The sequence below is a fragment of the Hyaena hyaena genome, unplaced genomic scaffold (genome assembly GCF_003009895.1).
Source record: "Hyaena hyaena isolate Hyena2069 unplaced genomic scaffold, ASM300989v1 scaffold_351, whole genome shotgun sequence".
NCBI lineage: Eukaryota > Metazoa > Chordata > Mammalia > Carnivora > Hyaenidae > Hyaena > Hyaena hyaena.
In genome coordinates, this window is record NW_024080983.1 from 998,571 (window position 1) to 1,024,860 (window position 26,290).

Sequence of the window (26,290 nt, forward strand, 5' to 3'; positions counted from 1 at the left end):
TTCCTCAAATTCTCCCCATTTCATTTCGCTATCTAACGGCTTCTGTGATTCTCTGCTGCTTGGAACAAGCATTGTCCAATGCCCGAGCTTGGCCTATGCAGGCGCCCATCACCAGCCCCATATTCTTCACCCGCCGGCCCTCCCATCACTTCGTGCTTCCATTCCTTCTGCCCCTCTCAACAATGAGCAAGTTTCTTTTGTACTCCAGACCTTTGCTACCACTGTCGGCCACCTTTTCTCAACCCTCATAATACCCCAAAGATCAGAATTACCTCTAGGACAGTATACGATCCTTCTCGTCCATTGGGTCTTCATGAAAGATCGCAAGCTCAAAACAGCCATTCCCACTGTTATATATGATACTCTCCTTTTTGAGCTATTTTACATTTTGTCTCCTCCAATCAAAGTAACAGAGTATTAACAGGTAAGAACTGCCTTCTGCCTCTCTGGGTTCCAGTTAGTACGGGTCTCCACACAGTTAACAGCACTAACTGAATGGATGAGTAAGTGAATGGTATAGTGGAAAGACCACCGGACTTAAATTCAGCAGATGAGGACTGAATGTCAGTTTTAACATTTACCAGCTTCTGTTCTTCTACACAAGTGATTATAGACAGGAAGGCTTATTCCTTTGCCTGTAAAAAGGGATAAACTACCCATCCTAATTAATTCATAGTACTACTGGTTTAAAGATAAAATCAAGTAATATTTTTGAAAACCACCAATGTGGCACTTAAAGGAAATAGAAGTTGTAGGGTCATTATCTGTCTACTGCACTTACAGGTGAGAGGCCCAGCAAGTACAAAAGCAAGGCCATCAAAATGACCTTTCCAAGAACATGGAAATAAACAGTTGCCTAGCTTTTCTAGCTGTAAGTCAGATCACTGCAGTAGATTTTCTATTTTCCCATATTTCACTATGGTAATACAAAATCAATCAGTCTACCCATGAATTTATTCCGGGATGACATCTATGTTGGCAATATGCCTTCTGAATAAATCCATATTTTTCTCTTCCCAAAGGTCAGATGTATTACCGAACATCTGCTCTAGGAAAATGTTTATGGAGTCAATGATGTTCTAGAATCAGGAGACACAGGGCTCCCAGCACATTTTTCCCATTGTCTGCCCCTTGTCAAATCCTTGTGCCTTATTAAACACAATTCTTCAAGCGACACATACAAAAATGTTAGGATATGCAAAACTATTCTAAAGAATTCAAATCTAGGGGCGCGTGGGTGGCTCAGTCAGTCAAGCGTCCGACTTCGGCTCAGGTCATGATCTCACAGTTCGTGGGTTCGAGCCCCGCATTGGGCTCTGTGCTGACAGCTCAGAGCCTGGAGCCTGTTTCAGATTCTGTGTCTCCTGCTCTCTGATCCACCCCCCGCCCCCTGCTCACGCTGTCTCTCTCTCTCAGAAAGAAATAAAACATTTAAAAATTTTTTAAAAAAAGAATTCAAATCTATAAGACAAAATGGCCAAAGCATTTCTAAAAATGCAAAAACATATATCTGTTCTTCTCTGACTATAAATGATGATGGAAAATATTTACATAGCCTTACTATATGTCAGGCAATGGTCTAAGTGCTTTCCCCAATGAATTAGCTAATACTAAAACTATTATCCATATTTTATAGAGGAGGAAATGGATGCACAGAGAGGTTAAGTGACTTGTCCAAGGTCATGCAGTTAGTAGGTGGCTCACCAGAATGCAAACCCAGGTAGTTGGGCTCTAGAGGTTACACTATGCTATGTGCCTGAAATAATAGTTAAATTTCTTTTTACATTTTGCATAGTACTGCCTGTTATGAATGGATCATAAAGTTTGTATAAATAGTCACTTATTGGGGCACCTGGGTGGCTCAGTCAATTGAGCATCCAACTTCAGGTCAGGTCATGATCTTACAGTTCATGAGTTTGAGCCCTGCATTGGGCTCGCTGCTGTCAGTGCACAGCCCGCTTAGGATCCTCTGTCCCCCTCTCTCTCTCTGCCCCTCCTTGCTCTCTCTCTCTCTCTCTCTCTCTCAAAAATAAGTAAACATTTTAAAAACTCACTTATTAATGAACATTTAGGTTGTTTTACCATTTTTGCCATTATAAACTCTTCCACGAACATCCTAGTATAAAAATGTTTGCATATTTGTCAAGGTATTCTCTAGGGATGAATCTCTACACTTTCTGGAATAAAGTGTTCCAGAAAACTTATACTTGGAGATGTTATTTTCATGTATAGTATTTCATTTAATCAACACAGCAAACCCATGACATGGGTATGTTTATCTTAATTTGAGGTACAAAGCGATTGGGAACCGAAAAGTTAAAGTACTCAAAGTCAGATAGCTAATATGTGGGGCAGGTTGGATTCTAACCTAGGGAAGTCCAAGATCAAACCTTGGACTCTCCTCACTTATATTCCATTGTCTTCCTACACTCCAAGCTCACACCTTCTCAGATTACATGCAATGGACTTAAAAGTCTGTTTTCCCCTTTGGGTCCAGGTTCACCCCAGTGGAGCCCACCCAGCAACTACATACCTTCATTGCGGTGTCTGTAGAAAACACAAACAAAAGCAAAAGCAAGACATTTCATTTTACTTCAGACTTCATAATTTCCCACTGCAATTTTTCCAGATTTCAAAAGTTTAATGAATATATGATGTTTAATAAATAATATTTCTGTGTCATGGTATAACCATAAGATTACCCTAAGCCAAATGCAGTGAGAACAACAGTCTAAAAGAGAATCAAGTGTAGTTATTTGTGGACGTGGTTATTCAATACCTCTTCATAAACAACTTCCAAAATAAGTGCTGTTGATGTAGGAGAGTAGTTGAAAGAAATAACCAAAAAAAAGGGGGGGGGTGTCTGGTTTTAAATGGTGGATTAAACATACAGGATGGTTACCACTCCTTCCAGAATCCTCAGTAAAATGACAATAAAAGAAAGAGAAAGGACCAAAAAATGAAAGAAGAAAAAACAACAGAGAAGAGAAGTTAACAGCATGTCGGAAGATGGACTTCTTTCTTCATTCATTAAGCAGATCTGAAACCTAACTACTTACTGAAAGAGTCTGTTACACAACCGCACTGTAAACACCCTGGTTCTGTCACCCTGACCCCGGGGTGGCCCCGTGATTTGCTACAATCAATGGAGCGAGAGAGGAGTCATGCTGCATCAATTCCCAAGATCAGTGTTTTCTCTCCTGGATGTTTAGAATTCAGATACATATCCCCTAAGCAGATGATTGGACAATCTTTGCAGAAGAAACTGACCAACCCAAGGGAAAGTAACTACAGGGGCCCTAATTCAGCAGAAAGGTGAAGAGGACTCCAGAGAGGGGTCAATGGAAATCACAGGATTCCAACCATGCAGGCCTCAGGACTCTAAGAATAGCTGTGACAGGTGCCTCCAAGAAAAAGAAAAAGCCCTAAAATGGTAGCACAGTCAATGCGCTTAAAGAAAGAGTTTACGGTTACTCAGGACAGTTGAGGGAGAAAATGAATGACTGTAGACTGAAGAGTAATAAAGTGAAAAAAACACAGCAATTTTTAATTCTAGGCCAAACAGAGTGTCATAACAGATAAGAGATACGTGTACGGCTCTTTTGTGAACAATCCTTATAAAGACAAAATACTGTAAATCCTGAGTATTCGGTAAATCAAACATTCTGATCCCATTAGAACCGTGAGGAGGAGTAACTAGAGAACGTGGGGGTTGTGTGGGCGTGCTAAGTCTACACTTTCGACAGTAGGAAGAAAACAACTCATGTCTAAAATTGAGAAAAAAATCGAGTGCTGGCAGTAGATGCATGTTATTTAGAAATATGGAAGGCAGATCCAGAAGGAGGGGGCAAAGATTTGGAAGTAGGTTGCCTCTGAGGAAAAGGGCTGAGAGATGTGGGCAGAGGAGTGCCATTTTTTAGCTGAGCCTCTGGGTTTGTTTAAACCCTGTGCATGTATTGTTTCAATTAAGATACACATGATGTTAGAAAGCCAAAAAATAACAACACAGAGGAAGAAAAAGAGAACCGTATACGAAGTAGGAAGGATGATCCCAATTGGCTGCAAAACTGACTGCGTAGACCTAAAAATTTTCAAAAATCTCTTCAAAAGACGGTTCAATACAAACAGCGAGGCTCTAAGTGCTGATTTTCTCCTCCGGTTACATTGGCGATATCTTTATGGATCTCCCAGGTTCAGATATTGAATAAAAATAAGCTACGGCCAGATTAGTTTATATTTTCAATTTAAATCCTCCTTTTCTTTTTATCCCAAAATTAGACCTTTATTTTCCCCGAGACATTGAGCAAAATTAACCATAGATGGGAGTAAAAATTATTTTTTTTAGTTTAGTTTTTAGTAGTTTTTTACATTAAAAATTAACATTGTGGCAGTTTTATTTAGTGTCTCAGTTTCGCCATCCTGGATATCTAGAGGGGAAAAAAAATGCCCAGAATTTGTCTCCAGGCAACTATCCAAACGCAGCAAGCTGAGGGGCAAATGGAATCAGCAAGCGACAAGGTACAGGCATAAGCCTAGGGAGGGATGGTGAAATGTGGCTAATTGAAGACCTCGCACAGAGTAGGGGAGACATCCAATGAGTGAAGACAACAAAGAGTCAAAGAAGATTTTGGAGACAACTAAAAAATGGAAAGCTTAAAATAGAATTGAAAGCATACTAAGTAGAATGGCAGCTTTCCATTTTTCTATAATGTATAAAAATAATCATCTGAATTGAGTATAAAAAAGGCAAGAGAAAGAAAAATAAGCCAAGTAAGGTAAGGAGATCAAAACACCCAAGCAAGAAAAGGAAAGGAATGGGGAAAAGTGGATGAAAAATAGCAACAGCACAAAAAGCACAAAGCGGAAATATTCTTCATATGGTTATAGAGCTGCAAGGAATCCATTACTGAATTTCAAAGTCATTAAGGTCAACGAACCTAACACAGAAAACATCCCCTCTGCATTAAAACAAATAGAAGTACCGAATGAAATGCATTTTTCTTTTAAAAAGTATATACCCAAAGCTAAAAGCAAGAAAGGGAAACCCTTAGTAACAAAAATAAAGCTGGGCCTCTAAGCCAGAAGGGGAGTAGGAGGCATAGGAACTTGAAAGATGCCCTGAGGCATGTGTGTGGCTAAGGAGCTGGAATTGAGCTCCCTGAATAAAGTCTACGCCAAAAAACGTCTCTCAAAAGTGGGACTAGAATAAAAAAGTATTCCCAGAGGTCCAAGGACAAGGCAAGGAACCTTTCCTGTCCTGCCCTAACGCAGCCCCTACAACTCTTTGGGTGAAGAAAAAAGTGACCCTCATAAAATGGAAGTCAAAGAAGCAGCACCCACTGGACACTGAGAACTAGCACAAGACCAGAACTGGGGAAGTCCCACAGCAGTTACTGCTGACCTCCCCCCGAAGGTATGCCCCCACTTGAGAGCATGAAGGGCCTCCATAGAACAACTGTTCTATGTTAATAAAGGAAATTGGAACCAGACGGAAGAAGTAGGATGAAAAAGCAAAGAAAGTAGTTGACACAGCTTGTTAAACCTAAGTAAATATTGACAATGACTAACCACAACAACAGTGAAAATAACCAGCAGGGGTCAAAAACAAGGTAGAATACTAGTTACAACAGGGGATGGGAGAGTTTGAGTTTAGTCGTTCTGAAGGCCTAAGGAGCAAAGCTATTGATTATCCTTGGAGTTTAAGTGCATGTGTTAAAAATGGTAACTGTTCCCATTGAAGGAACAGAAATAGAGGCCTCTACTGGGTATATTCCATTTGCCCATTAAAACCAGTCTTCATCCTTCTCCGTCCTGCTCTGGGCATCTAAAGGGTTACCTGTCACAACTGTATGGACTTGTCCCTCTCAGAATTCAAGGTGGCGAAAGCGTCTCCTACAACAGGAACCCCAAGATTATCCATGAACTCTGGTGTTTGTTGACCTCACCCACATCTTTGTGCGTAGCTCTTTTGTGAAACTCTTTTCAATAACCCCTTCTGCGTGTGTGATCGGTTATTTCCCTGTGTATTGGAACTTTACCAATATAAAGAAACAACCCTCAAATCAGTATGGAGAGGGAAAAACCAGGGCTAGAGAAGGTAAAGGCAACTCGAAATCCTTGGAAGCCAGGAGAAAAACAAAATGAACACACAAACAAGCATGCTAAATAGAAGTCAAAATGATATGAACAGTGGGGGACCATTTACGTATATTTTTAAAAGAACAAATCAATATTATATATTGATTGTGGCCATAAGTGTGCAAGTAAAATTATAAAAGCATGGACTGGAATTATATATGCCAAGTTCAGCCTAATTGTTGTCTCAAGGAAGGGATAAAAAGAGATTCAAAAGGAAGAAATTAAATGTATCTGAAACATTTTATTTTCTAAAAAAATTTTTTGAAGCAAATATGCAATATATTAGCACTTTTGCTTATTTTGGGTGGTGTATATGTGGGTGTTCTAAAACTTTCCACAGTGTTCTGTATGCCTGAACTGTTTTATAAGAAAATAACCTATTATTCCAAATTGGGACTGTTTGGTTCTTACTCAGATCCTGTTGTATCTTGATTGGCTTCTCTTTTGTACGCCCTACAGTATTATCTTAGAGTGGCTCCCCTTTGATATGACCTATAGTATTATACTAGAATGAAAAAAGTCTTAAAATGTCACAAGCATACCCGCCAAGATCTTTTCTCCATGTGTATTATTAAACACCTTCGCCGTGCTACTATTGACATATAAAATGTCATCCTCAAGGGTCTATTTAACACCCCAGGTGCTATGGGATTTACAAAGCACTAAGAAAGCACGGTCACAGCCCTCAAGGATCCGATAATAATGAGACTTTCACACTTCTAGATGATCTTCATTAGATAAGAAAGAATAGCAGCGTTAGAGAGGAGGCATTGCAGACATTATCACATTCTAGATCACAAAATCCATCTGTGGACATTTCAACACAAAGTCATGCAATGATTTAGCATGTTGCGAAAATAAAAGCTGGCTCACACTGACATTGATATATCTTAATAAAATAAGATGGATTCTAATGGCTATCTTTCTGAGAACTAACTATATTATTTACATTTTTCATTTTGTCATATGACACTGTAGATATATGAAAATGTAATTCAAATTTCTTTGCAATCTTCATAGGGCTTTCTGCCTGAGATCTAATATTCTGCTATGCTCTAAGAAACAGAATAAATGTAATAAAAATTGGTATAGTGTTACACTGAGAATAGTAAACACATTTTAATTCAATATTCTAATACTTTTCCATTTCCCTGTGTATTTTTATGATCATAAAAGATAGAGCTCACTGGGACTTATGTCTAGGAAGGATACCCATAAGCCTGCAGATCATCTAACACATAAGAAAAAATACATTCAATTAGTGAAGGGCTGATTTCACCAAGTTCTGGATTATACAAAAGCCTTTGAATTCTTCCTCACTTCTGAGATCTCAGTGTGTGCGTGAAGGAGAACTCTCCATTCAGGCTGAATCTGACATGACAGTGTACTAGATAGCCTTTCTTACCGAGAGGGATATTAACATAGACCAAGATGGAATTTCAAGACTACACATAAATTCGTTCTTGATACCATCTTCCCAAAAAGAGCGGAGAAAAGGTTGCCTATAACACTTAATCAATAGCCAAGTTAGCAGTGAAATGGATTCCCATTCTCAAAGAGGAGAGGAAAAATGAACTGAATGCTAATTTATCATCCCCTGTGGGTCATGAAGCTTTAAATGCATTATCTCACTTAATCCCTTAAACAATCTCAGAGTAAAGTAGAATAGATGTAGAAACTGAGGCTCGGTGACATTCAATCATTTGCCCATGGTCACACAGAAATTAAGTTGGGGATGCAGGATTCTAATGCCAATTATTTTGACTCTAAATCACAATTGTAGCAGAAAATGGAAGTGAGGGTACTGGCTTCAAACCCGAATAAAAATTCCAGTGTCCCACTTATGGGGATGAGCACTGAGTGTTATGTGGAAACTAATTTGACAATAAACTATTTGTAAAAAAAAAAAAAAAAAAATTCCAGTGTCCCATCCTCTTTATAGATACCCACCTAGAAAACACTTCATTCATGCTAGATAGACACAATCTTACCTCCCCTTCCTTTTGACTGACCCATGCTCAAGAAGAAAAGCTATCTTTAAAGCTGGATCTTTGCAAAAGCAAAACATATATTGCAGAGTGACTTTTCCTCACCAAAAAGTCAAGGGGAAAGAGACTTGCATGATCTGAAGACAGTGTTGTTGCCACACTTCATTCCTTAATAATTCAATCAGCACTTCGGTGGAGTTAAGACCAAGTGCAAGGTTGCATATTATAATGGTGTAAATCAGAAAAGAGTATTTTAAACCTGCATAGTTCCCAGGAAATCTAGTCCAGTAGCTTGAAAGAATTGTCTTGTGGAGTGTGGAGGGACATGGAGGTAGAATTTAAGGGACAGTAACCTAGGACCTTTAACCCTACTTTAACCAGAGCAGTTCTGGTTGGATCTGTATTAAATAATAACCTTCTTCATGAGGCCTCATTTAAACGCATTGCTCAGGGGCCCCTGGGTGGCGCAGTCAGTTAAGCATCTGACTCTTGACTTCGGTTCAGGTCATGACCTCCTGGTTGGCGAGTTTGAGCCCTGCATCAGGCTCTGCACTGCCAGCACGGAGCCCGCTTGGGATTCTGTCTCCCCCTCTGTCTCTGCCCCTCTCCTGCTTGCTCTTTATCTCTCTCAAAATAAATAAAAATAAACTTGGAAAAAAAAAATACATTGTTCCATAGATTATAACAACTTCAAAATTAATGTTCTGGTTCAAACTCGCTCATTTTTCAGATAAGGAATGTGGGTCCAGGTATGGAAAAGACTCACTCAAGTCTGCATAGCTACTTAGAGCTGAAGTGGATTTAAAACAAAATTCTACACCATCTTATTCTACACCTAAAGCTCTTTTCATTATAGCTCACATACAATTAACAGCTGCTACTACATTGTAATCTTATTATATATCATGAATATAATTTCTATAGTGCATTCCGGTTTTAAACATTGTGATTTTATATGTATGTGTTCACTAGTGGTTCCTTATAGCTTTTCTATGAGTTGGGCAGTGTTAATCATAGCATCCTTATTTACAGAAAAAAGATTTTGAGGTTCAGTGAGTAAGTGGCTGAACTAGGGCTAGAAACTCATTCTCCTAAGTTTTTTAGTTTCTTTTTTTTTTTTTACGTTTTTATTTTAATTCCAGCTAGTTAACATACAGCGTGTTATGTAGTGACTCAACACTTCTGTACATCACCCAGTGCTCATCACAACAGGTGCGCTCCTTAATCCAGTGTATTTTCTGCTATACCCAGCAGCGTATCTGAGTATCTTTTCCGTCTTGATTAGGGATAAGCATCGGGATTATTTCCCTCCGGGAATACCTTGTACCACATTCTTTATAAAATTGCATTGACTTCCCTAATCTGCTACTTAGAAAGAACAAGATGATTCATGACCTTGCTGGAATTCCCAGAACTTGTTCCTGCCATGAACTAACTTACAGGTGACATCCATGCTCTTTGAAGAGCCTGGAAAAACAACACTTTCAAACAGGCAAACATCAAAGACCTAATATTGTTAATCAATGAGAAAAGCCCACTTTGGATTGTCTTCCACACGTTTCAAAACAAAATCTGGTGCCAAATGTTCAAGCACTTTTCCCATAACATCGACAACAAACTCGTTGGCTCATTTCATCAATCATCGGCTCTTCTAAAGAGTAGCACCGCTCCTCACATCTGGACTCAGGGGCATGTGAAGGAGGAAATGCAATAGGTCCCTTCCCTTGATCTGGTAATATGAAGGAGCCTCACAGATGCCATTTCAACTGCAAGTGGTAATTGAATTCTTGAAAGTATCTCAGACCTTGAAAAGTATTGACTGTTGCCTTAAGGAAAATACGGCTTTTGGTTTGTTTTACAACTGCTATTTTTCACCCAACACATCGATGTGGATCTATATACAAACATGCACTCTTCACTGGGCATTGTCTACTACTCTGGCCCTCTAAGTGACACCTGGGTAGTCCTTAATTTTGCTTCCCATAGACTCTGCTGGAAAGGAATGCTGTCATATGTAACAAAGACATTTGTCCACTGTAATTCTCTGTTTAAATGCACTGAATTGTTATTCTTTTTTTAAATGTTTGTTTTTGAGAGAGAGAGAGCAAGAACAGAGGAGGGGCAGAAAAAGAGGGAGACAGAGGATCCGGAACAGGCTCCAGGCTATGATCTGTCAACACAGAGCCCAACATGGGGCTCGAACTCACAAACGATGAGATCATGACCTGAGCCAAAATCTAATGCTTAACCGACTGAGCCACCCAGGTGTCCCCTGAATTGTTACTCTTATATTTTCATAGCATCGGCTGCTACAGATAGTCTGGGATAATAACCAGTCCTAAAGTTTTCCTTGAAATACTCATCCATCATACCATTGCCTCAGTCCCCACTGTTGCATATCTCATTTTGTGCGTTACTGTCAACTCACAATAAATGTGGCATTTACGGAATTTACTAATTCCCCACTGAAATTTTATTCTTCTATGGTTAATCTTGCCTTGAAGTTTACTTGAATAAAAACATAAGGATTCTTACCTGATTTCTCCTTGTAATCCCTCCATTTTGCCTAAAGGAGTTGTTGAAATTCTAGAACAGAAAGAGATCTCGGGGCACCTGGGTGGCTCAGTCAGTTAAACATCTGATTCTTGATCTCGGCTCTTGATCTCACTATTTGTGAGATCAAACTCCACATTGAGCTCTACATTGTCAGCATGGAGCCGCCTTAGGATTCTCTCTCTCTGTCTCTCTCTCTCTCTCTCTCTCTCTCAAAATAAATATTAAAACAAAAAGAAAGGGATCTCAAAGGACATTTAATACAAGTCCTTCTTTTGCCTGATGAGAGAAAGTGACTTGCCTAAGACAGGACAGTAACAAAACTTGTTTTAGACCCTTGTCTTATGGTTACTAATTCAGCCTTCTTTCTTTTTATTTTTTTTAAGTTTTTTTATTTTATTTTTGAGAGAGAGAGAGTGTGATTGGGGGAGGGGCAGAGAGAGAGGGAGACACAAAATCCGAAGCAGGCCCCAGGCTCCGGCTGTCAGCACAGAGCCTGACATGGGGCTGAAATTCACGAACCTGAGATCATGACCTGAGCCAAGGGTGGTGCTCAACTGACTGAGCCACCCAGGCGCCCCGACCGAGCCTTCTTTTTTAACACCAAGCGCAAGCAACCGAAAACTGCTACTTTCTCAGGGGAAAACGTCTTCAAATGAAAATGAGTGAAAAGCTTGTGCTTCATTTATCTTCCTGGCTTATTTTCTGAAGGTACGGCCACTTATAAGGCATAGAGAGTTTTCCTATTAGTGCCACACAATAGTTGGCCATTACGGTGGTACAAAATATTGTGGCCCTAACGTATTCCGTAATATCAGCAGATTTTGTATAATAAGAAACACAAACTCATGGCTCTTCTGTTCGCCCATTCAATTATGAATGCACTAAAATAGCCATACCAATATTATGGAGTTTCCCCTAAGGGCTACTTCAGCTATTATTTTTTTATGACATATATAGGCTTAAAGTATTTCACAATACATATTCAAAAATAGAATTCCAAAAAGTGAGCTTGGGAAAACAATTCCACATGAAAACCTATTGAAATTATAAGACAAAGCCTTCACAAAAAGTGCAAATTCATTTTCATTTACTATGCCTCAAAAGACAACGTGTACTTAATGGCTTTTTCCTGCATAAAATATCACCATAACACATCCAGAGAAAGTTTTTAATGGATTTTGTTTATCACCTTCTTTGAGAAAATTATGAAGAGTGGTCCATGAAAACTCATCTTTTTCCCTCGCCAGGAGGAGAGGGCCAACTTCTTCTTCCACGTTTGCTAAGAAAATACGCCTGTCAATGTGCATTTTTCTAAAGGTTCTAAGAGAGAGCAAATCTGAAATGCCGTTTGCAATCTTTTGGGGGATCTTTAGCATTCTCCCAGGAAGCCTATCAGAGGTGAGAAGGGGAACACCTTACAGTGTAAGACTGTCCTATCCCAAACTACACATTTCTCCCTGCATCATGCAAGCAGTAGTAAAGGGTCATTGACAAATAGAATTGTACGGATATAAGGTGTACATCATGGTGATTCGTTTTACACATACATTGTGAAATGATTACCACCATCAGGCTAATGACTACATCCGTCACCTCATGTAGTCACCTTTTTATGGTGAGGACACTTAAGATCTACTATTTTAGGGAATTCACGTATACAGTCCAGTGTTATAACTATAGTCCCCATGCAGTACACTAGAGCCCCAGAATTCATCCATCATGTAACTGAAAGATTCAGTAGGTTACCTTTTGGTTTTGTTCGTGGTTGCCTTCACTGTGCAAAAGCTTTTTATTTTGGCATAGTCCCAATTGTTTGGTTTTGCTTTACTTTCCCTTGCCTTAGAAGCCTATATCTAGAAAAATATTGCTATGGCTGATGTAAAAAAAATCACTGCCTATGTTTTCTTTTAGGAGTTTTATGTTTTTGGGTCTCATGTTTGTGTCTTTAATCCATTTTGAGTTTATTGTTGTGTGTGGTGTAAGAAAGTGGTCCGGTTTTATTCTTTTTCACGTAGCTGTTCAGTTTTCCAACACCATTTGTTGAAGAGATTTTTCTCATTGTATATTCTTGTCTTCTTTGTCATAGATTAATTGACCATATAAGCATGGGTTTATTTCTGGGCTCTCTATTCTATTACGTTGATCTATGTGTTTATTTTTGTGCCAGTACTAAACTGTTACTGATTACTATAGCTTTGTAGTATATCTTGAAATCTGGGATTGTAATACCTCCAGCTTTATGCTTCTTTCTCAAGATTGCTTTGGCTATTTGTGGACTTTTATGGTTCCATACAAATTTTAGTATTATTTGTTCTTGTTCTGTGAAAAATGTTGTTGGTATTTTTCTGTTCACCCATTCGATTATCCCAAGCAGGCTCTGCACTGGCAGCATGGAGCCCGATGCAGGGCTTGATCCTACAACCATGAGATCATGACCTGAGTCGAGATCAAGAATCAGATGCTCAGGCACCTGGGTGTCTCAGTTGGTAAAGCATCCGACTTCGGCTCAGTTCGTGATCTCACAGTCCATGGGTCTGAGCCCTATGTCAGGCTCTGTGCTGACAGCTCAGAGCCTGAAGCCTGCTTCAGATTCTGTGTCTCCCCCTCTCTCTGCCCCTCCCCTGCACTCTCTCTCTCTCTCCCTCTCTCTCAAGAATAAACAAACAATAAAGAAAAAAATTTTTAAATAGTCTGACACTCAACCTACTGAACCACCCAGGTGTACCAGTTGTTGGTATTTTGATAGGGATTCCATTAAATCTGTAGATTGCTTTGGGTAGTATTGGCCTTTTAACAATATTTGTTCATCTAGTCCATTAGCATGGAATATCTTTCCAATTGTTTGTGTCGTCTTCAATTTCTTTCATCAGTGTTTTCTAGTTTTCTGAGTCCAGTTCTCTCACCTCTTTGGTTAATCTCCAAGTATTATTTTTGGTGCAATTGTAAATGGGATTGTTTTCTTAATTTCTCTTTCTGCTGCTTCATTATTAGTGTATAGAAATGCAACAGATTTCTGTATGTTAATCCTGTGTCTTTGCAAATTTACTGAGTTCATTTATCAGTTCTAGTAGTATTTTGGTAGAATCTTTAGGATTTTCTGTATCTAGTGTCATGTCCTCAGCAAATAGTGAACAGTTTACCTCTTACCAATTTAGATGCCTTTTATTTCCTTTTATTGTCTGATTGCTGTGGTTAGGACTTCCAACATTCGTTTAATAAAAGTGGTGAAAATTGGGGCACCTGGATGGCTCAGTTGGTTAAGCATCTGACTTTGGCTCAGGTCATGATCTCACGGTTCATGAGTTCGAGCCCCATGTCGGGCTCTGTGCTGACAGTTTAGAACCTGGAAACTGCTTCAGATTCTGTGTCTCCCTCTCTGCTCCTCCCTCGCTTGTGCTCTTTGTCTCTCTCTCAGAAATAAATAAAAATTTAAATTTTTAAAATAAATTCTAGTTAGTTAACATACAGTGCAATATTAGATTCAGGAATAGAGTTCAGTGATTCATCACTTGGAGCTACTATTTTTTGAAACATTTTTCTTCTCCCCTCTTCAGAGACTCAAACTGCACATATGTCAGGGCGTTCATAGCTTTCTCACCACTCTCAGATGCCTCTTGTGTGTGTGTGTGTGCGTGTGTGTGCGTGTGTGTGTGTGTGTGTGTGTGTATTCTTCTCTATATTGCATTTTGGATAGCTCCTACTGCTGTCTTCAAGTTTACTAATCTTATCTTCTGCAATGTCTAAGCTGTCTTTAATCTCATTCTGTGCGATTTTTATTTCAGACATTGCAGTTTTGATCTCTAGAAGGGTGATTTGGGTCTTCTTTTATATCACACGTCTCTGCTTAACTTTCTGAACCCATATACTGTAGTTATCATAATTGTTTAAATGTCTCCATCTACTAATTCTAACATCTGTGTTAGTTCTGGGTTGGTTTTGACTGATTTTCATCCTTATTGTGGAACTTATCCTCTAAGTTCTCTGCATGCCTGTGAATGTTCATAGATGTCAGACCTTATAAATTTTATCTTATGAGTTGTTGGTTATTTTTGTCTTTCTATAAATATCCTTAAGCTTTGTTCTGGGATGCAGTTAACTTATGTTTTGTCTTTTATTTTGGCTTTGCTTTTATGATGTGTTAAGTAGGATAAGAATTCTTTAGCCTGAGGCTAATTACTCCCCCCACTATTGAGGCAAGTGCCTTCTGAGCACTCTACCTCCTGCCCCATGGATTATAAGCAGCCCCCTGTTAACACTGAGCGTTGTTCCTTCTAAATGTGTCAGGTGGCTCTTTCATTGCTCTGGGATAATGTTCTCCTATGCGTGTCCTCTGCTGAATACATGAATGAGAGCCTGTACATGTGTCAATATTTCCATTTCTGTTCATTTCTTTCCTCTCCAGTCCTTTGCCTCACAGACTCCAGCCCTCAGTCCCTCAGTTTTATCTTTTCAAGGCAGAGAATTCACCTGGCTCCACCTTGATTCCATCTCTCTGCGGTACCACTGGGAAATTCTTTTAAGGAATAAGCTGGAACAACTGTCAGACCCACCTTGTTTATTTTCCATTTCTTGGGCACCTCTGTTCACTGTCATTTGATGTACATTTTCTTGAAAATCATTTTTTCATAAATTGTGTGCGTGTGTTCGTGTGTTGGTCAGGTTGTGTTTCAGATGGGAGGGTGACACTGGGTCCTGTTATTTCATCTTGCCTAGAAGCAGACATCTTGTGTATGTTTTTATATAGAACTTCCATAAAATATAAATCATCAAACCCTGATATCTCTGTCATGGAATCACCAAGGTGGCATCATCATCTCCATAATCCCCATGCAGTAGCTTCTAACAACATGCAGAACATTAGGTTGGAGACACGCGATAGGGAAAGAAACACGGTCAGTATCATTTCTCCTAGACTAAAGATCATACTCTTTCTTCCCAGACTTTATCTCTGACCACAGAGGAGCCACATAAGCACACGAGCCACGGGAGCAGCACCTAAAAGGCAAAGCATCCATGTAAGAAGACTGCGCCATTATGGCGCCTTTCCCTATTGAGTATGAATTATTTCTCTATCATAATGATTCCAACAGGACATTATTTCTCAGCTACAAGGCTGTTCTCCAAAATCATCACATCTAGAAAAGAACTTCAGAGCTACCACACTTTTGGACCATTTTTTAAAATTCTCTGGTAGCTCCTTAGTATCTAGATCAAACACAATGAAGCATTTCTAAAATGACCCCCACAACTTTGGTTTGGAAGGCAAGCTAGGAAGTGGTTCCCAAAATTCTTGATAATGATAATCAGCTGGAGAGCTTGTCAATCTAGCTTGCCAAACTTCACTCTTGGAGAAGGTGCTCCAGGTTCTTTGGTGTGGGACTGGAAATTTAAGGTGGGTTTTTTGTTTTTGTTTTTGTTTTTTTTTAGCAACTTCTCCAAATGACTCATAATATCATGAAAACTTTAGAAATAATGAGTTAGAGGACCCTGTGACCAACGGTACCACTCAGAAATGTACACTAGAGTTAAAATCTGCCTACTTAACCTCAAAATTGGTCTACTTTTTCTCCGGCCAAAAGAAACATAGGTACGAGGAAGTGCTCCCTAATGACACATGACAGTGAAAGGACATCTAGAACCCAAGAGCAAAAATTACATTGCATTTCCATAGCACAGTTTTAGGGCAAAATAAACTTTCATAGTCCCTTCCTTTATTTGATATGTAAGTGCAATTTTCAAAATCTCTGTGCCCATGATTTGGCAACTTGAATAAAACATCCCATGGAAATAAAGTGCTTTGCTAGATACTAGAGCATTTGGCATCTTGAAATAACTCACTTAGAGTGCCCACATCTCTCCATGGGAATAGTGGGACCCAAGAACCAGAAGCCCCAGGCAACTGAATTACACCTGATGAGACTGCGGAATCATGCCTTTCATCTTCCTCACTAAGAGCGCTCACAATAGATGGACTTTATTCAGGCAATCTTCCCAATCTCTGACTTGCTGGTTGTAAAGGACATATTTTGTAGCTACATTTAAGGCTGTGGACGATGAGGAAAATTACATGTCCCAGACTGTGCTCATACTATTATTTATCACAATGGGGGAAGAGAATAAAATAGGAGGGGAGGAGGAACTTAAGCAGTGATACTTACTGGCCATTCAACATATAGTAGTCACTGACATAAGTATCTTATGTCCTAATGATCTCATTTAATAGAACCCCTGAGATGCGTGTGTGCGCGTGCCCACACATGCATGTCCATGGGCACATGCACACACCTGTGCACGGCACCCACTGGCCGGGCTTTCAAAAATCCATTTCCTCTAAGTGGAACTATGTAAATAGGTGTGAAATCTGGATGCATTTCAGCTCTTCTGGCTAGTACTCCTTTTCTAATGCATAGGTCATTGGGGAAAGCTGCCTAAGATAGAACGGGCAATTATTTCAATAGACGTTCCCGCGAAGTAAGACACATGCCATTTATTAGTTGCAGAGGATATTCACATGTTGTCACATCTGTAATTGAAACTGCCATATTGTAGTGCTCCAGGACGTGAATGCAATATGACATGCAGGGTTACACTTGGGCAAGCCCGTCCCCCAAGACTCTGCTTCCAGCTAGGTCAGTATTTAAGAACCATTGCAGGAAGCGAGTTGTTAAGTCCTAAAGGAAAGACACCATGGCACTCACATTTGGAGACTGCTAGAAGCTTTTCATGTGTTATTTTACATCAGTTTTTTTTAACATAGCTTTTTTTTTTTTTAATTTATTTCTAGGAGAGAGAGAGAGACAGCATGAGCAGGGGAGGGTCAGAGAGAGAGGGAGTCACAGACTCTGAAACAGGCTCCAGGCTCCAAGCTGGCAGTCAGCACAGAGCCCGACGTGGCGCTCGAACCCACAAACTGAGAGATCATGACCTAAGCGAAAGTCGGACGCTTAACCGACTAAGCCACCCAGGTGCCCCTTAACATAGCTTTTTTTAAGCTATGAGGTAAATGTCAAAATACTTCACAATCCTCTTTACTGTTTTGCTGTTAATGTATTATTCATTCTTCAAATTAAATAGTATACAGATAATAAAATATATTTTTCCAAATAACACAAGATTAGAACAGTACGCTTTTCCTGACCCCACTCTCCTTTAGTCCTTGGCATACTCTGCTTTATAGCTGTCATGGGGACTAGGTCTCTATTACTCACCCTAGCTCTGGGATATGAGGATTTCCAATGAAATCCTACAATAAAGCTAAATAAGGGAGATGTCTACACCTTTCGGTTATGATGGAAATGCTTTATATCTACACTGCCCAATTGGCAGTAGCTACTGGCGACATGTAAGTGCTGGGGAATTGAAAGTCCAAGAACCCGAATAGGGGTCTGAATTTTTTATCTCATTTTAATTAATTTATTTTTAAAATGTTTATTTTGTGAGAGAACATACATAAACAAGAGAGAAACAGGAGAGGGAGAGAGAGAATCCGAAGCTTGGTCCCACAAACCATGAGACCGTGAGATCGTGACCTGAGCCGAAATCAAGAGTCTTTCACTTAACCCACTGAGCCACCAGACACCCCTCATTTTAACTAATTTAAATGTAAATCGCCAGAGTGCAGGTTTATACAAAGATGTTTATGATCACTATCTAACTCTAAAACTAGTCAACATCACAGTAAAAGATGAGCACCAAAGAAACACACATAAGATGTGATATTTACAGAGAGCCTGGGGGGCTCCGTCAGTGAAGCCTCTGACTCTTGGTTTTGGCTCAGGTCATGATCTCGCAGTCCATGCGATTGAGCCCCATGTCAGGCTCTGCACTAACAGCATGGAACCTGCTTGGGGTTCTCTTTCTCCCATTCTCTCGGCCCCTCCCCGACTCGTGCTTTCTCCCTTTATCCCTAAGTAAATCAAATAAACATTTAAAAAAATGATATCTACTTAGCTACATTCTCTTTTTTCCAACAAGACAAGGCTTGGCAGGAAATTTCCCCTTCAGTGCTCTGGGATGTGGGAGACACACATTCCTCATATTCTGTAAAATGGAAAAGTCAACCCAATTCCAAACGAGACCTGGGGAAATGAGACCCTTTGCCACACCCCCACCCATGCCACTTCCTGTCGTACATGCGTCAGTACATCACACCGCCGCTACCGCTAGAGAGGGCCCTCCACTTGGTGCTAGTTATTCAGATAAGAAACTATGATACAGGTGAAGCCCTGGGGCCGGCAGCGCCATGCTATGTAAACATCATCTTGGGGGGGTTAGGAGTGTGGGCTATCAGGAGCTCCAGCACTCTAGTGAGCACAATAACAAAGCACATGCTTATCCTCAACACCAGTTCAAGTAAAGAAAAGGTTACTCCCTTTACCAGGATGGTTCTTGGTTCTTTCTAGCCTGTCACATCACAATCTCTGCCTGATGGTTCTCAGTTCATTTCCTTCTTTCTTCTGCAAAATGCATTTGCCTAACATGACGGACAGAGATCATTCCATTCTAAATCCATAATCCAGTATCGCTAAAGGTAATGACCCCTGAAGAAACAGTGGAGTGTTTAAATTAGTTTCAAAAACGAGCACAGCAAATTGGGTAGGATGGTCTTCTGTGGTCTTAATGTAGGATCTCACTGCAGCTAATATGATGAAGGAATTTGGGGCAGTAAGGCCGACAAGTGTCGAGAACTTGAAAGTCACTTTTAAATATCCTTAAAAGAAAAAGAATTCCTTTTTTGTTAAATTCAAATTCAGGTTAGTTAACATACAGTGTAGTGTTGGTTTCAGGGGTAGAATGTGGTGATTCATCACTTGCATGTAACACCCAGTGCTCATCCCAACAAGCACCCTCCTTAATGCCCATCCCTCATTTAGCCCGTCCCCCCACACCCACCTCCCCTCCAGCAACCCTCAGTTTGTTCTCAGTACTTAAGAGTCTCATGGGAAACTCAATAGAATTCCATGGGGAAAGGGAAGGGGGAAAATAATTACAAACAATGAGGGAGGGAGCGAGGGAGGGAGGGAGGCCAACCACAAAAGACTTAAATACACGGAACAAACTGAGGGTGGATGGAGGGGTGGGGGGGAGGGGAAATGGGCGATGAGCATTGAGGAGGGCACTTGCTGGGATGAGCACTGGGTTCTGTATGTGAGGCAAATTTGACAATAAATTATTAAAAATTTTTAAAAAATAAGAGTATCTTCTGATCTAGTGATGCTATAATGATTCTCAATGCGTGTTTATCAGGCTTCTCAATGCTATCAATATGTTTTCTTTCCCTCCTCAATTTTAATAAGCAGGGTTTGCTCTATTGCATTTGTATGCCCTTCCCCTGGTACAGGTTGTTCTCATGACTATATTTCTTTTCTCAGAGAAGAAAGAGGGCACAAACCTTTCATTATACTGGTTGGAAGCAGACAGCAATAGGTAAGCACTTCCCTTTGCCCAACATCGTGGTGTTGTCAATAAGAGTCAAGAGATGACTGAGAGGAGGTGAGAATCAGTTGCAAAGAAGTGGCTGTAGGAGTGGCATTTCAGAAGACGAGACAGCATGGGGACAATGGAGCATGGATTGACAAAGGGTGAGGAATACGCCCGAAAAACAAACAACCCAGTGAAGAAATGGGCAGAAGACATGAACAGACACTTCTCCAAAGAGGACATCCAGATGGCCAACAGACACATGAAACGATGCTCAGCATCCCTCCTCATCAGGGAAATACAAATCAAAACCACACTGAGATACCACCTCACGCCAGTCAGAGTGGCTCAAATGAGCAAATCAGAGAACTCTAGATGCTGGTGAGGATGTGGAGACACGGGCAACCTCCTACACTGTTGGTGGGAATGTAAACTGGTGCAGCCCCTCTGGAAAACAGTGCGGAGGTTCCTCAGGAAACTAACACTAGAACTCCCCTAGGACCCAGCAATAGCACTGCTAGGAATTTACCCAAGGGATACAGAAATGCTGAGGCATAGGAGCACATGTACCCCAATGTTCATAGCAGCACTCTCCACAATAGCAAAAACATGGAAAGAGCCTAAGTGTCCATCAACGGACGAATGGATCAAGAAGATGTGGTTTATCTATACCATGGAACACTACATGGCAATGAGAAACAATGAAATCTGGCCACGTGTAGCAACATGGATGGACCTTGAGGGTCTTATGCTGAGCGAAATAAGTCAGGCAGAGAAGGACAGATACCATATGTTTGCACGTATAGGAGGATTAGGAGGAACTTGACGGAGGAACAAGGGGGAGAAGAAGGGCGGAAATGGTGGGGGAAAGGGAGAGAGGCAAACCATGAGAGACTCTTGAATGCTGACAAAAACTGAGGACTGATGGATGTGGGGGGGAGGAGGGATGGGCATGGAGGAGGGCACTTTGGGGATGAGCACTGAGTGTTATGTGGAAACTAATTTGACAATAAACTATTTGTAAACAAAACAAAACAAAACAAAACAAACAAACAAAAAAAAACAAAGGGTGAGGAATAGTTTGAGGAAAGCTTAATGTGTGGGCATCTAAGGGGAGAATTTCCAAAAGACAGAAGAGTTTGAGAAAACGAGAATAAAATATTTTGTCAGCATCTGCCTGTCTTTCCTATGAGACTGTGAACTCTTTGAAGGCATGAGCTGTATGAATTGTGTGTTCTTTATTTTTATAATGTGCAGCTCCCCACCCCCCAGCCCCCCACCCCCCAGCCTTCTCAGAGAGCTTTGCAGGCTTTTGGACACCTGTATTGTTGAGGAAATGCAGGACCAAAAAAATGAATGAACTATTAGAAAGAAGGAAGGATGGGAGGGAGGGAGGGAGAGTGGGAGTGACTGTTCCTGGGTCAATTAAGTGTCCAACTCTTGATTTCAACTCAGGTCATGATCTCATGGTTCGAGAGTTCGAGCCCCGCGTCAGGGTCCACTCTGACAGCACAGAGCCTGCTTGGGATTCGTGCGCGCGCGCTCTCCCTCTCCCTGTCTCTCTGCCCCTCCAACACTTGTGTGTGCGCGCTATCTCAAAACAAATACATAAATATTTTTTAAAAAGAAGGAAGGGGGAGAGGAGAACTGGAAGCGACCATTAACAGTCACTGAGTACAAGCACACATGGGATGCTTTCATTCTGTTCGAAAGGAAGTAGGACAACAGCTTGCCTGTTGCTAACCCTTCCCTGGGAATGCCTCTTAGCATGCCACACATACGAAGAGTGCTCAGAATGGAGACGACAATCCAGGTGTGTGGCTCATTTTGAGTTCCGCTTACCCTGCCACATTGAGCTAGGATGCAAATCAGAAGAAAGTATTTCTGTCTAATGTATAGCGTGGTGACTGTAGTTGGCAGTACAATATTGTAGAACTGAAATTTGCGAAGAGAGTAGATCTTCAGCATTCTCACACACACACACACAAAGGTAAATCTGTGAGGTGATCAATGTGCTAATTACCTCAACTGTGGGAATCCTTTCACATTATATATATAGTTCTTATATGTAATAAGGGATTATATATATAATCCTTTCACTATGTATATAATGGTCATGCTGTACTCTTCAAAGATATTAAAATCTGATTTGTCAATTATACCTCAATAAAGTTGAAAAAAATTACAGATGTGGGAAGAAAAGAGAGAAAATGTTTCCACACAACTCACTGTGTCTTACAACATCAATTTAAATGGCATTTGAAGACTTATCTATTCCACACTCCCACCTGTGCTTATGCTTTTCCTCCCCCTAAACTTCTGATTATTTTGCTTGAACACCTCCATGCACAGGGCCTCTCTACCTTCCGAGGTGGCCCTCTCCATTTTTTAAAAATATTTTTATTTATTTCTAGGAGACAGAGAGAGAGACAGCGTGAGCAGGGGAGGGTCAGGGAGAGAGGGAATCACAGACTGAAACAGGCTCCAGGCTCTGAGCTGGCAGTGAGCACAGAGCCCGACTCGGGGCTCGAACCCACGAACCGCGAGATCATGACCTAAGCGAAAGTCGGACGCTTAACCGACTAAGCCACCCAGGCGCCCCGGGCCCTCTCCATTTTAAGAGAGCTCTCGTGCTGGAAATGTTGAGCCAAACTTTTCCCACACTTTCCATCTTTTCACGTCAGCACTTTGTTCTGGCACCACGGCGTAGTCTGTCTTCGACATGAAGACATATGTCCATCAGGAAACTGGCAGGAAACAGATGGTGCCTTCACAAATATAATTAAAAAGTTTAATAAAGAGCCTGTTTAGGAGGGGGCAGGTGAAAGGGCGTTAAAGACCCTTGGGCTAGACAGCTGCTGAGGCGACGAGAAGAGGAATTACAGGGAGAGATGCACCTGTAAGAGACGGAAGCCCTATAGGAGCTATGGCCTCCGGGCGAGGAGCACAGACACTGTCAAGCAAAGCTCAGCAAGGACGACATGGAGAAAGAAGTGCCCGGTCTCTCTCTTCCGCTAGGCCTCTAGCAGCCCCTCGCTGGCACCCCTCACCGGCTGAATCCACTCAGAAGCCAGGGGGCAAGGGAGTGGAGAACTACGGGAAGAAGATCTTAAAGGGCACACGACATATTTACAGGCAGTACCCTCATCCTCCCCAGGTCTTCTCTTCTGCAGCCAAACTTCCTCTGTTCCTCCATTTCCTCTTAATATGATACCCAGAAGCCCACTCCCCAGCCCAGATGCCTATCCTCCACCCACTAGGGTCATATCAGTGCAAGGGGGCTGGGGCTTCCGTCTCTCTCCGTCTCGGGGACACACTTCTGAAGTGACGTCTCTGAAGAAGGATTTGAAGAACTATTTCAGTGGCTACACAATACAGTGACCCCTTGTGATTTTCACAGTCCTAAAATGTCTGCCCAGCAACGCTGTTAGTCAATATTAAGTTATGTCTCCCACTCTCTGTAGGTATAGAGTTTGCTTTCTGGACCCAAGTGCGAAACAGGATATTTACCCATTTTTTTTACATTTCATTCCGATAATCAGTCTCTTGCTATAGCTTGATGTAATCTTTTTTGCATTTCATAAAACCAGCTTTTTAAAAAATTTTAGGGGCACCTGGGTGGCTCAGTCGGTTGAGCGTCTGACTTCGGCTCAGGTCGTGATCTCGTGATCTCATGAGATCTCATGATCTCATGCTCTGTGCTGACAGCTCAGAGCCTGGAGCCTGTTTCAGATTCTGTGTCTCCCTCTCTCTCTGACCCTCCCCTCCTCACGCTATCTCTCTCTCTCTCAGAAATTAAAAAAAAAATTTAAACATTTTTTAAAGGTTTACTTATTTATTTTGAGAAAGAAAGAGTGCGCACACAAGCGAGTGCACACCAGCAGGGAGGGGCAGAGAGAGAGAGAACCCCAAGCAGGCTCCATACTGTCAGCGCAGAGCCTGACACAGGGCTCGATCACATGAACTGCAAGATCATGACCTGAGCAGAGATCAAGAGTTGGTCACTTAACTTACTGAGACACCCAGGCACCCCAACACCAGCTTTCAAAGTGAAAAGACATTTAGGGGTGCCTGGCTGGAATGGAATATGCAACTCCTGATCTCAGGGTTGAGCTTGAGCCCCACACTGGATGGAGAGATTACTTAAAAATAAAATCTTTAAAAATTTATAATACGATGAAAAGACATTTAGATTCATCTACTCCAACACTACCATTTTGCCTGAAGGCAAACTGGGACCTAACAAGTAAGAGCCTTGGGCAAATGCATAGCCAAGTAGGGACTGGGCCCGACTGGTTTCCAATCCAAGTCCCACGGAGCTTTGATTTGGAATCACTGGATATTTCAGCCTTTTTTTACACTTATTTTCCTCAATCACGGGACAAGATAAGCTCTTATTTACTCTGCAGTATTACCCTTTGAAAGCATGCTTGTCCACTCTCAGTTTGATGATGCTGTTCTCTCAGGCTATTAGATAGCAAGCAATTTCTTGCTTCTGAAGGACTTGTTGATTCATTCTGCTCCAATATGAAAAGGCCTGGATATGGCCTCTCCATCCTCAGAAGAAATATCACTGAATTACAGTCCAATGAGTGATGCTATTAAGAATCAGACGTATATTATGTTTCTGAGAAAATTATCCTTCCATTTTTATAAATCCTAAGAAAACACAGCCCAAATCAAACAAAAGTCTTGAATCAACTCATCCAAGCTCCATATCTCACTTTTGTCTGACCTACCCATGAAGTGCAAAATGTGAGGCTCTTGTTTTAACGTTACTTATTTCAGTAATCTCTACATCCAACATTGGGGCTTGAACTCACAACCTCGTAATCAAGAGTCACATGCTCCTCCGACTGAGCCTGCCAGGCACTGCCAAAATGTGAGACTTTCGTCTAAGGCAGATTATTAAAAAAAGAAATAACACCTAAAAAGCAACAACCACAAAAATACAACAACAAACAAACAAAGCTGGGGCCTAACCCTTAGTTCCCCCACTGAGTACCTTTGCTGATGACTACCTCCTCATTCTACCCTTGGCTTTTACTAATGCTCAATACGACTGCTCCAAATGTAATGCTCAAGATGACAACGAATGACGCGTCTCTGCATTTTATGATAAACAGCTTTTCACGATGCTTTCAAATGAGTTGTCCAAAGTCTCATGCATGTGGAGCCTGTGACAAATAACTTCTAGAACACAATTTCCATCTCAACCATGCCCCTCCCAATCAGTGACCCTAGGAAGAACTTGTTATGGAATCTGGTCTGGATCACTCGGCAGAAGAACCAAGGGGCACTCTGAGCTCTTGGAAGGCAGGGGGTTTATTTGACACCGGTGGGCTCAGAAGAGATCATTCTCCAGAGTGAGCCCAGAGCATCAGCAGAGGGAACAATTTATAGCCTGTTACTTTCGCATTCCTCATTACTACTCGCGAGCGACCAGCAGGGTGGGAAGAAGAGCCCGGGAGGGGGAGTCTTTGATCAGGTACAGGTATTTCCTTATCAGTTCTGTTGGCCATCTTATAACGGATGTTCCCTATCAAACTCAGTAAATAGGATGCGGCTTTTCTCCCATAAAGAAAATGTACATTTTCTTTGCAGCAAATAGGAATTCCCAAATTCCCTTGAGAGCTTTGTCTCACAGTAATGACCAGACCTGAACTAGAATCCACGTGTTTCAATTCAGAGGAATGAGGGTTTGGGAGAGGGTACTCGGACAGTCATAAGGAAGGCGACGGTCCCTGATGGAAGGAGCAGGAAGCTACTAAGTCATAGTGCATTTTTGAGTGGTCTATATATGTGAAAAACAGGGAAATAACAAGCGTTGGCAATGATGTGGAGAAAGGGGAATGCTTGTGCACTGTTGGTGGGAATGTAAATTGCTGCAACTGCTGTGGAAAACTGTGTGGAGGTTCCTCAAAAAATTAGACCTAGGTGGGACACCTGAGTGCCTCAGTCGGTTAAGTGTTCAACTTCAGCTCAGGTCATGATCACGCGGTTCATGAGCTGGAGCCCCGCGTCGAGCTCTGTGTTCACAGCTCGGAGGCTGGAGCCTGCTTCAGATTCTGTGTCGCCCTCTCTCTCTCTGCCATCCCCTCCCCCATCTCTCTCTCTCTGTCTCTCAAAAATAAATAAACATTAAAAAAATTAGAAATAGCAATATCATATGGCCCAATAATTCTGCT